General features: G+C 36.1%; 1 pseudogene; it reads right to left on the bottom strand.

Annotated features, from left to right (window-relative positions):
* Window positions 1-2,868: 2,868 nt before the first annotated feature.
* LOC136229858 (cytochrome P450 81Q32-like) lies at window positions 2,869-3,621 on the bottom strand (annotated as a pseudogene).
* Window positions 3,622-16,042: the final 12,421 nt, after the last annotated feature.

Genomic DNA, 16,042 nt, shown 5'->3' on the forward strand with positions numbered 1-16,042 from the left:
TGTTCTTCTAACTTGCTTTTAATCGAAATTGAATGTACATATTTTTTTCTGTTTGTGATTGGTTGTTCTTTTCTGAAGTTTTTATGGAGTTAAGAAGGTTTGATGTCATCGCCGTTTAGCAGCTCCGTCAGATTAGGGTATAATTGCAGGTTTATGGAAAATTCAGGGATAGTTTTGTGGGTTTATTTGATTTAAGGGCAAATCTGTTTTTCCAAGAACACACAAGGGCAAATATGTGTATTAACCCTATATAATATAGGGATAATGTACCAAAATAGGCCTAAAGTTTTTGGAGAAGTATCAATTTAAGCTCAACGTTCAAAATAGCACCAATATAGGTTTAACGTTTACAACATAATATCAAGTTAGGCTTAACGTTTACAATATAGTATCAATTTAGGCCTCACGTATAAAATAGCACCAATATAGGCTTAATGTTTACAAAATAATACGAATTTAAGCTTAACGTTTACAAAATATATACAATTTAAGCTGAACGTCATAATTAAATTAATCATATTATATTCTTTCTCTATTCACTTTATATGTTATGTTTTTATTTAGTTCTATATTCGTATTTATTATAATACAATTAATTAGTATTCTTGCCCATTAAGATCTTATATTTGTTTTTCAACAATGATTCCATGACTACTAAATTTCATTGTTTATGTAATATATGCAAACTGAAAGTATTTGAATATCCACAATACTTCGAACACTAACATATATCAATATTATTTTAACTAGTCTTCAAAATATTATGGATATTCAATTACTTTTAGTTTGCATATATTACACGAACCATAAAATTTAGGAGTCATGGAATGGTTGATGAAAAACAAATATAAGGTTTTAATGAGCAATAATACTAATTAATTGTATTATTATAAATAAGAAAATAGAACTAAATAAACAGATAACATATAAAATCAATAGGAAAAGAATATAATATGGTTAATTTAATTGTAACGTTTAGCTTAAATTGGATATATTTTGTAAACGTTAAACTTAAATTCGTATTATTTTACAAACGTGAAGCCTATATTGGTGCTATTTTGTACGTGAGGCCTAAATTGATGTTATATTGTAAACGTTAAGCCTAAATTGATGCTTTGTTGTAAACATTAAATCTATATTTGTGCTATTTTGAACGTTGAGCTTAAATTGGTACTTCCCCGAAAACCTTAGGCCTATTTTGGTACCTTATCCCTATACTATAACTTGTACATTATTATAATATAATTTCATAATGAGAATTTGCAATTGACATGAGTTGTACGTCAATTCTTGTACAGGATGATGATGGAGATGATGACGAGTGATTTGAATGAAAGATTGTGATTTCTTAGAATTTGAAAACTATTTATTGGACATATATTATGATACTCTCTCTTATTTTATAAGAGATTGTGTATGACGAGTGATATCAATGAAAGATTGTGATTTCTTAGAATTTGAAAACTATGTATTAGACATATATTATGATACTCTATCTTATTTTGTAAGAGATTGTGTATGTATGATTTGGATCATTCTTTTAGAAGTATATTTATTATATTTCAGATTACACTTTCCAAAATTAGTCAAAATTTGCATTTATTACAAGTCTAAATTATTCAAAAGAAATGCAACAAAAAAGATGCGGATTGCAACTGTTGCAAATTTTAATTATAAATGTTGCAAAATGCTACCAAATATGTTGCAGTATCTAGTTAAAATTGTTCCAAAAAATAATAAATGTGTTGCAGTTGTTAGTTAAAATTGTTGCATATTTCAATCAATTATGTTGCATAATCGAACTAAAGTTGTTGCAAACTTATAAAAATTGTTGCAAAAAGTAACGTAAATGTTGCAGTAAAAGCAACATTCGTGTTGCAGAAACTATTAAAATTGTTACAAAAATTAAATAAATTAGTTGCATTTGATTTAATGCAACAATAATAACATATTGCATTATTTTGTAAATTTGTTGCTACTTTCAAAAATTTGTTGCAACTAATTAAAAAATATCCAACAATTGTTAATTTGTTGCTATTGTTTACAAATTGTTGCGTTAGGCCTATTTTTGGTCTACTACAACTCTAAAAGGGGTCTAAGCCAACAATTTCATTTGGTTTCAGTAGGGGTCTTATGGTGTAGTGATTATTGAATACCATACCTTCTTATTCTTAATGGAATTGGCATCATTTTTCATGATTGATGATATCTTGTGTGCAAGTATTAAAATGATAAATGATAAAAAAAAATTTAGTTGGTGTATTAAAGCTTGGGAATCAGATCAGTCATATAAGGGTTAATTTTTGCCCTTAACTTCTAAACCGTGCAATTTTACCCCTAACATTTGTAACCAAGAGCAATTTTACCCCTAACGTTGATAAGCTGGGTTAATTTGAGAAATAATTCATCAAATTGTTAATTTATCAATGTTAGGGGCAAAATTACATGGGTTTAGACGTTAGGGATAAAATTGCTCTTGACCCAAAACGTTGGAGGTATTTTGCACCTTAACCTATCATATAAATAAGGGAAAAGTACAAAAATAAACCTTGTGGTTTGGCCCATTTTCGAAGTGCACCCGTGTGGTTTAAAAGTTTGCAAGTCGGTACCTTGAACTTCATTCCGTTAGCAAAGATGGGTAAAATTGACTAACGGTGTTAAAAGCCAAAGGGAAAATAGTTAATTTGGTCCTTATATTTAATAATTTTATAAATTAAGCATCCTTATTATCTAACTATCACAAACAAACCCCAAAATAAAAAATAAAAATTCAATTATACCATCTCCTCCATTACTCTTTAATTTTTTTCTTTCTCTCTCATCTTTTTTAATTTTTCTCTCTCTAAAATCAAGTTTCTCTCTCTAGAATTACACCAACAAATATTGACTCCTCATTTTCCGATGCTCATCAGCAAGGGACTGAAGGAAATTATCCATTTCCTTCATTACCGTCTGCATCTTCCTCTCCACTCCTTGAAAATCAATCCATTGTAGCACTGGAAAAAAATCATTCAAACTCATCACACCATGAGCCTCTGCGATTTTCTCATAATATCCCGAAAATCGATCCGCTTCTCTATCAACTACATCGTTTCCGTAATACCTTTTTCCAGCCACCATCCTCATCATGATATTGAAAGCAAAACCAACAAATTTTGAAGACAGCTTAACTTTCACCTCTTTTTCTCTTGAATCCTCATATAATTGCTTCATCAACAGCCCAGCCTCGTGTTGTCGAATAGAAGTAAACGTGGCAAGACGAGCAGAAGAGAAAAGCTATAAGGTCGTTAATCGCCTGAGGTTCCGCCATTGTTCGCCGTAGGGAGAGAATCCTATAGTTCTGTAATTGTAATTGAGGTGTTTTTCGGCGAGCAAGCGAGGGCGATTTGCGAAGATGATATCGTTTTTGGTAAAGCAGTCCTCAATAACAGTTGGAGAGGAGACGACGATTCTCGAATCGGAGAAGAAAGACGTGGCCGTATTTGGAAAAGAGGTGATTAAGAGTCTGATGAAGTGGTTGCTTCAGCAAATGGATATGGCCGATGATGGGAAGAGAAGGGGAGATGGAGGGAAATTATTGCTTGTTATATATTTCAATAAAATGAATTTAGATATGGGAATTAGGATATGAATTTAGATATGGTATATTTACCTCTTTGTTATGCATTTTTTGGAATTTAATTTCAGTAAATAGAATGAAGAATTGGTCAGTGTTAAAAAACCCATTTGAAAACCAGGATGAAAAAACTTAATAAGTGAAACTGTTATGGTTATACGTAAAAGGAGTGAAAGTGAGTCAAATTCAATGATTTTAGAGAGAAATTAACAAAGAGGAGAGAGAGGGAGGAGAGAGAAAGAAGAAAAAAATAAAAAATTAGAGAGAGAGGAAGAAGATGGTGTAATTGATTTTTATTTTTTATTTTGGGTTTTTTTTGTAATACTTAGATAATAAGGAAGGTTGATTATTAAAATAAATAAATATAAGGACCAAATTAACTATTTTCCCTTTGACTTTTAACACCGTTAGTCAATTTTACCCCTCTTTGCTAACGGAATGAAGTTCAAGGCACCGACTTGCAAACTTTTAAACCACAGGGGTGCACTTCGAAAATGGGCCAAACCACAAGGTTTATTTTTGTACTTTTCCCTATAAATAAATATAGGATAAGATAGAGATACGTGTATAAGAAAGGAATGATGCTTGGGCATTGTTGTCACCGTCTCACCACTAAACCGTTTATTTCATTCTATACTACTCCATAAGATTGTGGAGTATATAGTTTCTATCTTTATGCAAATTATTCTGCTTTTCTACAACATTTATGACCTCACTATCCAACATTAATTACAAATAATCATGTACAGATTAGATAAAATAAATGAATATTAATAATAATAATAAATTTATAAAATCTAACTTTTCAATGATAAATTGTGTATTTTTAAAGTCGATGATACTCATTTCCGTTGTGCACAAAAAAATTGACAATTAGTTGTCACTTTTTTCATGCTTATTGTTGCCATGTAATGGAAGCATCTCCTTTTAGATTATCTAGTGCCATGTAATGGTAGCAACTCTTGCTTACATGTTGCATGTAAAATGGCATCAACCGTTGCTTAACTGCTAACTATCGGAAGGCAGCAAGGCTGTTTCCATTTAGTGCCATCAACTTTCTTGCTTCGAATATTAATTTGTGATTTTGCTTGTATTATTGGATCAATGATGCAGTCATGAATGATCAAGGTAAGATGTGGCTAGAAATGCCAAAGTACAGTGATGAATTTATCAATGGGGTCGATGCTTTTTTAGGAAATGCATTTGCCAATTTTGCCGTAGAGAACGAAGTACGGTGCCCTTGCAAAAAATGTCATAATCATCAATGGCACTGTCAAAATATTATCTACGATCATCTCATTTGTAATGGTCATTCTCCAATGTGTGCCGAATGGATTTATGGTGTTTCATATTCAAATTTAAAAAATAATATTGATGGGACGGATTGTGAAATGAGTATAGGTTTTGAAGATGATCTCGATGCAATGTTGCATGCTACTTATCAAAATATGGTAAATTGTGAGGAAAGAAATGGAGATGAACATAAGAAGGGGTCGAATGCAGAAGCTAAAAAAATTTATCGGCTTGTTGAGGAAGGAAAAAAACCTTTATATCCTAGGTGCAAGAATTTTTCTCGATTAAGTTTCATAGTTAGGCTGTACCTTTTGAAGTGCATTCATGGAATTACTGAATCTGCATTTGGGGATCTACTCGAGTTGATAAAGGAGGTTTTTCCCGATCTGCATCTGGGTTAATTATAAATAACTACCCTATGGTTTGGCCGATTTGCGATATGGTACCTGTGCTATTTTTCTTTTTTGAAACGCAACCCTGTGGTTTGTAAAATTTTGCATTTGAGTTCACTTTGTCAGAATTTGATCGATAACGACTTTGAAATGAAAATTTTCAAAAGTTAAATGATATTTTAAGCAACTTTAATTCTTCAACTTTTTAGGTTTGAGGTCATTTATGTGTTGTTTTTTATGAGAGAGAAAAATAATGTTTAGAGAGAGAAAACTCCAAAAATGATGATTTTGAAAAATTAAGAATATGGTTCCATAGTAAATATGATACCAAACAAGTTTAATTCTTGAAAATTTTCATTTTGAGGTCGTTATCGGCCAAATTTGGCCGAGTAAAAAAAACATGTAAAATTTTACAACCATAGGGTTGTGTTTGCAGAAAAAAAATACCACAGGTACCACATCACAAACCGGCCAAACCACAGGGTAGTTATTTGTAATTAACCCTTTTTTATAGTCCACAATTGAAGAGATGTGTTCGTCTGGAGCAAACAGTGAGAATGTTGAGCAGCTTATTTGTGGTGACACATCACATGGACTCTCTTGGCTTGTTGGCAGACGTGCAATACATAAAAAATTGAAGGAACAGTCAACTAAAAATGTTTCTAATGCCTATATAGAGGAATTAAAAAAAAAGATAAAAAAAAGCCAATTGCAAGGAGAAATGGAAGAGAAAGTGATCCAACTTGAAGGAGCAATGAAGGAGAAAATTAAACAAGTGGATCAAAAAGTGAGGAAGAGCTTGACATTGATCATAAACAAATTGGTAGAAGTTAATCCCAATCTCAATATTGATATTGAGGATATATATGGTGGCATTTCAAATGAAAATGAGAATGATATGGTCTTTTCTTTTGAAGGATAGGTTATATTATGTGTTTTGGATCATTTGAGAATTTTAAATTTCATTGTTAACATATTGACCTATTATGGATTTGTAATTGCAATTAAAGAATTTTCTATGCTATTATTTAAATTCAAAAATTTCTTTTAATTGTTTTTAGTATTGCACGAGTTAAAGATTATGTTGCATATATTAAGGTGTTACATTAAAAAAACCATTAAATTTTCAAACAAAAAGTGTTGCTATCCACATAATATAAAAGCGTTGCTTAAAACAGAAAATGTTAAATTAAAAAGTGTTAAATTAAAGAGTTTCTTAAAAAGTGTTAAATAAATAAGATGTTGCAAATTGTATAAGAAATAGTTGCTTGAAACAAAAAATGCTAAATTATAACGTGTTGCAATTCTATATAAAAAGGGTTGCATTTAAAAGACAATGTTGCCTAAAAACCTGTTGCAAGAAAGTTCAAAAGTGTTGCTTCAAATTTTATTCGATAATAGTGTTGCCGGATCTGGGGTATTGGCAACGCTTTCATTTAAGTTGCCATTAGGTAAGAAAGTGTTGCCATTGATACGTGTAGCAACACTTGTATCAATGTTGCTAAAAATGTGAAAAACTATTGCTTAAGACATCTTTGGCAACATGCAAAAAAGCAACTCTTTTTTCTGACAAAAACTGTTGCCAAAACTTCTTTAGCAACACAACAACGACTTTAGCCAACACTTGTTTGGTGTTGCAACAGACCATCTATGGTGTAGTGTCAGTGCTACTAAGTCTCACTATATGTTTTTTATCTTGTGCATATTGACATCCAATGACCTTTTAGAACAAAATTTAATATTGGATATCAATATTTTAAGGCTTGTATAGTGAACTTGGATTTACTTACTGAAAAACAAGTCTCAAGCACCTAAGCATATTGAAGACTTCTATCCATATGTGTTAGATTATTTTTCTAAGTCCATTTAAATTCTTTAGAGTGATAATGCTCTACAACTCAAGTAAAATTTCCATCGATTTTCTTGTCCATATACTCCTCTACAAAATAGCGTTGCTGAGAGAAAACATCAATATATGTTAAGTGTTTCCATGTCTTTGTGTTTTCCAATCTTCATTGTCTTTATCTTTTTTGACAGATTGTGTGATGCATGTTGCTTATTCGATTAACATTATGCCAACTTCTCTACTTGAAAACTCAACCTCTATTCAAGTTTTATATGATAAATGATGCGTATAAAACGTATACGTTCTTTTTAGAGTAAGTGCGCTCTATCGTACCAAGTAATATAGTATACTTACGTATAAAGATCGATCTCACAGGGATTCCGCACAATCATTAACTATCCATAGGTTTTTGAAGTCTAAGCGATTGAATTAAAGAGGTTTGGGTTGTTTATAGCTACGAAAAACTTTTATTATTAAAGCAATGGAGTAAAACACTAGGGAGTCGGGTTCACTTCCTAAGTTTGAGTCACTGAAATCTATTGAAATAAGACACCAAATAGAAATTCGTGATTTTAAAGATGGTGATTTCTAAAAGAAACTCGGTGCTAAGACCTTAGACCACCTCGTTCTATTTCTTCACTCCTATTCACTTAACCGGGCCAATGGTTACTTAAATATGACAAGAAAGAGTTAAGTTCAATGAAAAATCCTAGCAACGTAATGCTAGAAACCACATCGATTTGCTATCGAGTCTAAGAATGTAGATTTTGGTTAACCTCTTGTTACTATGGTGAGGAAAAAGCGATTAACTAAAATATGGATTAAGCTTACATTCTTAGTTCTTTTAAATCGAATTCTTTCCGGGTGTTTATCTAATAGACTTCTAACTTGACTCAAAACATTAAAAAGATTCCCCTCATCCCTAGAAGGGAAGAATTAGTTCATGGTCATTGGGGGAACAAAACTTGAAATAAAGTGAAACAAAGTGAAACTCATTGAAAGTAGAAGATGAAGAAAATGGAAGATGAACAAACTTTGATTAAATATGAAATCAACTTACAAAACTAAAAGGAAATGACTTTGAAACAAGAAATTGTACTTAAGAACTACAAAAATCAACTAAAACAAGAGTAATGACAAATGCCCAAAGCTTGGCTACAACAACAATGGAGTTTCTATGTATAAGGATGTAAAAGGTGTGTTTTCTCTTCCAAAATTTCATCTATTTATAGGCTAAATCTTGCTCCAATCAAGATGAATTTCTGAATTTGATGATTAGAAACCTCCAAAATACTGAATTTGTGCATTAAATGACCTTGAGAAGTCAAATTGAAGAGAGGTATGGGCTTGCATAGAGAAAAGTGTTAGGAATAATTGAAATTACGATAAACGAAAAATAAGCAAACACACAAGAATTGTTTACCCAGTTCACCACTCAATACGAATGACTACGTCTGGGGGCACTAACAAGCCAGGATATTTACTATAATGAATGAGATACGGATTACAGAGAAAGACATTTATACTCCTGAAACCCTAACTGTCTAAAACCCTAACCGTCTGAAACCCTAATTGCCCAAAAAAAAATTTAGGCCGATGGCCCAACAGAGGCTACCGCTTCAGTTGTATCGCTACAATTGGGCCTATATATATTAGTCTCCATAAGCCAACAATCTCCCACCTGGAGACTAAATCCATCATCTGATGGTAGTGCCATGCCTTTAACTTAATTACCAAGGCCAGCTGAAGCCATACAAAGCTTCAGCTTCTCTAAGGTTACAACCTTTGCAGGATTCTCTGTGCCTGGAATCTTCATCAACTGCAATATCTTCCTGTCCAAGAGATGCCGTATATAGTGATACTTTAACTCTATGTGCTTTGTTCTTGAGTGAAAGGCAGGATTCTTTGCCAAATGAATGGCACTCTGACTGTCGCTGTACAGAATAGGATCCTTCTCATGCAAGAAATTCTGTAACCATACCATCTCCTTACTAGCCTCAGTCACTGCAACATACTCAGCTTCTGCATTAGACAAAGCCACCACCTTCTGCAGCTTTGAAGCCTAAGAGACTGCAGTACCACCCAATGTGAAGACATATTCGGTTGTACTTCTTCTCTTATCAAGGTCACTGGATGCCAAATCTGCATCCACATATCCTGTTAACTTAACTTCCTTGCCCTCAAAACATAAGGCTTGTGCAGTGGTTCCCTTCAGGTATCTCAGAATCCACTTTACTGCTTCCCAATGCTTCTTACTAGGGTCTCCCATGAAACGACTAACAACTCCCACAACATGTGTAGTATCCAGCCTTGTGCACACCATTGCATACATCAAGCTACCAATCGCTGAGGCATACGGAGTTCTCTCCATCTGGGCTCGCTCTTCTCTACTCTTGGGTGAGTCCTGTTTAGATAGCTTGAAATGGCTACCCAAAAGAACCATAGCTGGCTTGGCATCTTGCATGCCGAATCTAATCAAGACCTTCTTGATATACTCAGCTTGTGAGAGATACAACTTTCCAGCCTTCCTATCTCTTTCAATCCTCATACCCAGAATCTGCTTAGCTTCCCCAAGATCTTTCATAGCAAACCGCTCAAATAACTACTTCTTCAGTTTTCTCACTTCTCGAGCACTCGACCCTGCAATCAGCATATCATCAACATATAACAGTAAAATTATGTAGCCTTCATCCAATTTCCTGAAGTAACAACAATGATCAACTTCACTCCTCACGAACTCAATTTCATGCATGAATCCGTCAAATTTCTTGTACCGCTATCTTGGAGCTTATTTCAGACCATACAAGCTCTTGTTCAACTTGCACACCAGCTCAGCATTATCATACTCATAGCCCTGAGGTTGCTTCATATAAATGTCTTCATCTAAGTCCCCATGAAGAAATGCCATTTTTACATCCATTTGCTGCAGCGCCAAATCTTCTGCAACTGCCATACTCAACACTAAACGAATAGTAGTCAGCTTCACCACTGGAGTAAAAACGTCCATATAATCTATGTCGTACCTCTGCTGAAAGCCTTTCATGACCAACCTTGCCTTATAGTGCTTGCTACCATCAACCTCTTCTTTGGTTCTGAAAATCCACCTGTTCTGTACAGCCTTCTTACCCTTTGGAAGCTCAACAAGTTCCCAGGTGCCATTGGTCATCAAGGAATCCATCTCATCATCTATTGCAAGCCTCCATTTGCTTGCATCCTCTCCACGAGATGCCTCCAAGTAGCTTTCTGGTTCACCACTATCTGTCAGTAGCATGTAGTTGCTTTGTAGGTGTGTACCTGTCAGGTGCTCTATGCTCTCTAGTGGATCTGCGTAGTGTTACCGCTGGAGTTTGGGGTTCTTCTTCTTCCTCCTCAACAACTACCTCCTCAGCAACTACCTCCTTGCTCCCACCAGAATTCATGATGTCTAGCTCCACGACCTCTGGTTCTGAATTAGCAGTGTTAGATGCTCCTAGACTATCCTTGTACATCATCTACTCATTGAAAACAACGTCCCGACTGCGAGTAATCTTCCTGTTCTGACTATCCCAGTTGGGCCTATATATATTAGTCTCCAAAAGCCCAACAAAAAGGAGTCGCCCAATGCAAGTTGCTGCTGACAGTAGGTCTCGCCGAGACCTGCCCCTGAAATTCGCCTTTTGGGCCGATTTTGGGAGGTCTCACCGAGACCTGCCCCTGGAGTAATTCCAGCTCTGTTTCTAGTCTATTGCAATGCGTTTGTGTGAATCTGTTGCAATTGGCTCAGTCAAATGCAACGCTTTCTGCGAATCTGTTGCAATTGGCCCAAATTGCCCATGAATTGCTGATGTTGCCGTCTTTTTACCAAATGCATCCTCGTTCTTGCCCTATAACTCACTCGGATAAATTGTCAATCTCGTGAGGGTGTGTGAGGGTGTAAAAATTAATTAAAAATGCGTGAATTAAGTTAAAATTACGTGACGATGTGTGAAATTGCGAAATGAAGTGAATTTTAACAAAATTAACACTAAAGCAATAAAACGACACTCAAAATGGACAAAATTATGACTCTATTTTATTATGAAAATAGGCGGCAACAATAAGCCACCTGTTGGTCCCGTGTAATTAGTTCCAAGGGGGGGTTAGGAACTAATCTAACTTTTTCACTAATTAATCTTGCTGACTTAGTTATTTTAGTAATTTGAAACAGCTCAGCTTTGGTCAGCTTGGGTGAGCTTAGCGTAAGACTGTTTTACTTGAGAGATGGAATTGACTCTCTTATAGTCAGTTTCCAACTCAGCACCTTGATTTACTCCGTGTTTGTTTCTAACAATTTATATGCTGAGCAAATGCAACAAACAACACAAGCAGAGATATATATATATATATTTGAGAGAGTTAGAAATTACTCAGTATCACTTATCCTGGTTCGGCCTCTCTGCCTACGTCCAGTCCCCAGAATCCTCCGGGCTTTTAGAATCTAATACTGAGCTCTTTAAAGGTAGAGCACAAACCGATTACAGGCAGTTGAATATGTAAGAGTACCGTCCTCTATTCTTCTACTCAACTCCTACTAAGCACCACAGCCCGATACTTAGATTTCTCTACCACTGAATGTTTACAACCAAACACTCAGCACAACACTCTCAATATTTCAATTGATACAATTTGTTCTCTTTCAGAGGGAGAACACTTTAGATGATTACACAGAATCAAACTAGCATTTACACAGGAATAGAAAATGAGTGTAAGATCTTTTTCTTGTTTTGAAGTGCTTTGAACTTGTATTTTTCTCTCTTGTATTTTTCTTTGTGTGCTTCCACAATGATCCAAGAGGTTTGATTGTCTTTATATAGATGAAGATCTGTAGGAGGATCATAAGAAATGATTTAGCCGTTGATTCTAAAACGGCTCTTTTGGGGGACAGATTCTGGTCAGCTTCAGATATTACAGGCCAATCTTATCCTCTAAATTATTCAGACGTCAGGCTTGTCTTGTTCCTGCAGACTTCGTCTTTTTGCGTCAGTTGTCTTTTAGCAATAATCCATTGACCCATACATCTCGGAATGTGTCTATTACGTATTTCCGAGGATTCAATTATTGGTGCAGATGGTTAGCAAAACTTATCTTCTAGTGAACGGATCTCTCATGATGTCTTGAGGATTTACTCATCCTCTTCTTTATACGTTGTCTTTGTTTGTTGTTAACTCTTATGCTGAGTTCCCTTTTTGGTCAGTTTTGTTTTGCACGACAACTAGTAAGAGAGCTTTTGATGCTGAGTTCCATTTCACTTAGCTTTATTGAACTTCAGGTTTCTATTCTTTGGTACTGAGTTCAATTCTGCACGCCTTGTCTTTTGATCTCATGCTGACTTTGTCCTGTCTTTCTTTTTATACCTTTTTGTTTTTAAGTTTATACTCAACATTGAACAAACAGATTAGTACAATTAAAATCAAAGCACTTAAATTTAATTGTTCTTTAATCATGGATGATTTTGTCAAATCAAAATCTTATGGAACGGTGTTTCAACAAACTCCCCCATTTTGATGTTGGCAAAATACATAATTATGGAACTCAGTTTTGAAATTTCCCATGATTGAATTGTTTTTCATATTTCTGAAATTACTCCCACGTAAGGGTTGCATCTAATGTCCTAACTTAATTTTAAATCTTTCAAGATTTACACGAATGAACTTAAGACATTGCTTTTACTTACTTAGTTTAATTCTAGATTGTCCAAGATCTACTCTAGATTAGTTTTTCAGAAATGATTAAATACTTAGTTTGATGCACAGATTGGTTTGGAGTTTTATCGTGCACTGAGTATGTTTTACCTTTGCTTGTTTGTTCAATTTTGATTTGTCAGTTTTTAGCACATGGTATTTGGAGAGTTTGGATAGAATGGTACTTACCATAATAACATCAAAACAAAACAATAACAAAAAGAACAACACAAAACATTAGGCACAACCTACATGCTTAGTCCTGAAAATGATTAAACTACTTTTTCTTCCTGGAGTTAGGCTCTCCATCTTGCATCTTGCCTTTTCCCTTGTCTTTGCTCCCAGATGTGCCACCTGCGTACTGAGTGCGCTGAGTTCCATGTCTTTTCTCCCCCGTTTTGCCAAGATCGAGAGGAGGAGGAGTAAAAGTATCGTTCCTAGCTGCAGTGGACAAGGCTTTGGAATATCGTATCAACCGCTTAGTGCTTTCTCTCAGGCCATCTATGACTGGAACACCATCATCCTCAATGGTTCTAGGAACACGCAGGGAGCTGCTCAGGATGCTAATGAGATATTCATGCGATTTGCTGAGCCAGGAGACGGATTCAGTGAGCTGGGCATAGGATTGGTGATACATCTTGAGTACGGTGGAGTCAAAGAATGTTCATTGATCATGTGTGTCTTGCACAAAGTTCAGGAATGCATCAGTACTGACGGGGTCAATATCCATATGGTCTTTATTGACTTTGAGGAGGCGCACAGCTTCACTCAGTTGATCAATAGTGCACTGAGAAGTGGAGGAAATTAGTTCACGAGTGCAGTTCAGATCAGAACTCAGCTTTGAGAAGTATTGACTCAGCTCAGCAGAGGTAGCATACGCAGGATGACCCGTAGGTCCACTGGTAGCCATGTCTATGGTTAGCTTAGCAAAATAATCTTTGAGTTCAGCAGAAGTAGCATATCCTGGATTTACATCAGGGTGGCTCTGGACTTTGCCTTCAAGTGCATTCATGTGGTTGACCATTAGGAGCAGTAGTTCAATGATTTTAGCAATTTGGTCTTGCTTAGGTTGCTGTGTCTGAATTGTGCTCATAACACTGATAATATCTTTGAGGCTCCGAATCTTATGCAGAAGTGGAGTGAGGGATGTGATCTGGGGGGACTCAAGATTTTCAGTTTCAGCGGCATCTATAGACATAGGATTTAAATCCTGAAGGAGAGACTGAGCAGAGGCAATGATTTTGCGTCCAGACTCAGTAGCACTTAAATAGGCCATTGTGCCAGCAGGATTTGTCATAGAAGCAGGAATTGAAGTGGAGCTTGATGGTGGTGGAGTTGGCTGCTTATCAGATGGATGAATAAGTGGACCTTGAGGAAGCTCAGTGCAAGGAGCTGAGTGCTCAACAGCTTGAGTATTTGGAGTTGGTGGCAAGGGACTTACAGAGTCATTTACGTGCTCATCATGATGGACGAATTGAGTAGGTTATTCCATGGACTGCCCCTCAGCTTGACTATCTTGGACTTCGAGCTCTTGCTCGGCAGGATTTGGATTGTCTAGAGTCTTGGCTTGTTCCTCAATGCGAGTAACAGAGGCTTGATTTTCCGTAGGTTCTAGTGAAGGAGACTCAGTATTCTTGGAAAAATACATGAGCTGGATATCAAACGGATCAGTGATTTGGTTGTGAAGCGGAGAATCTCCTAATAGATCAATGACATGTGCTCTGTAGGCTTTCTTCTTTAGTCTTTTGAAAGACTTAGCTCTATGGGGTGAAGGATCAGATTGAATATCTTCACTGGAATCAGAGGAGGAGTTGTCTCTGATCTCAATATGGATCTCATCTTCTTCTATGTTGTTTTTAGTGAGCTCAGGATTCACTATTTGAAGGGCCAGATTTGGATTCTCCTCCTGCACAGCATTATCCTTAGGCTGAGTTTGCTCAGTATGATCTTCTTCCTCTTCTTCCTCAATGGGGGTTTTCTCAGCATGCTCTCCTTCCTCAATATCGGGTTGAGCATCATCATCGTTCAGTTGTTCTTCCTCTTTCTCATTTAATGGGGTTTGCTCAAGATCAATCCCACGACTTTGGACAAAGTGTGACTTTGGGGGGACAACCCAGTCAAGAGGGTTGGCTTCAACAATTTGTAATGCAGAGCTTCTTCTTTTCCTCTGCAGAGGTTCTTCTGTAGTCTCTTCACTTTCTTCATCGGGCTCATCTTGCCCTTTTCGTTTCCTTGCTGACCGAGGTGTTTGGTCAGCATCAACTTTCTTCCCTTTAGAGACAGCTCGTGTCTTCCTTGGAACAGTAGCAATATCTTTTGAGCATGAGTCGAGTGCCTTTCTCTTTTTCTTTGCTGTTACTGACTCATCAGCTCTGTCAACATCTTGCTTTCCTTTCCTTGGTTCCTCTTCTTGTTCAACATCATGTTCTTCTTCGACTTCCTCAACATCTTCAGATCCCTTCAACGGCTGATCGAATTTTAACCCCAATAGCAGAGTCGCTGTAATTTCACTTCCCAAACTTTGAGTCTCATTGATGGTTTCTATTCTGTGATCTTCAAGGATTTTGGTGATTAAGGAGCCCAATCTGAGTTTCTTGCCTCCTCGTTGAAATGCTCTGACCAAAAATATCAGCATGTTGAGTGGTTTGTAAGTTAGCATGTGCCAGATAAAGCACTGCTCGAAATTTAAGGCAGACGATAATGAGCTGAGTTTGTGGAAGATGAAGTTGGTCAACAGGTAATGAGCCATCTTCTGATTTTGCCCCATGCAGGTGCTGGGTATCTCTCCTTTGTGATTTTCTGGTTTGCAGAATCCTTTGACATGGTCAAGTGCTTCCTTGGGTGTTCTAAACTCTTTTCCTTCTTCCGGCATGTTGAGTAAGGTTGCTAGGTAAGATTGGGTGATCGTAATCTTGTGGCCCTTGACAGAAGTCTCCAAGTAGTCAGCATCCTCCTTGTCAACACGAAGATTGGAATAAAATTCCCTAACTAACCTAGGATAGGTTTTTCCAGGGAGAGAGAAGAGACCTACCCATTTGTTTTTCTCAAACCATTCACAGAAGGGTTTTTCAGTTGTGACGAAGTTGGAGGAGAACCACTTGCATTTCAGAACTTCCAGATTGTTGACTTTCTTATGGACCTTGACCATGTTTCTTTCCTTGGGCTTCTTTGAGGAGCTTGCCGGGTCAGCTTGATG

The sequence above is a fragment of the Euphorbia lathyris genome, chromosome 5, assembly GCF_963576675.1.
Source record: "Euphorbia lathyris chromosome 5, ddEupLath1.1, whole genome shotgun sequence".
Taxonomy (NCBI): Eukaryota; Viridiplantae; Streptophyta; class Magnoliopsida; order Malpighiales; family Euphorbiaceae; genus Euphorbia; species Euphorbia lathyris.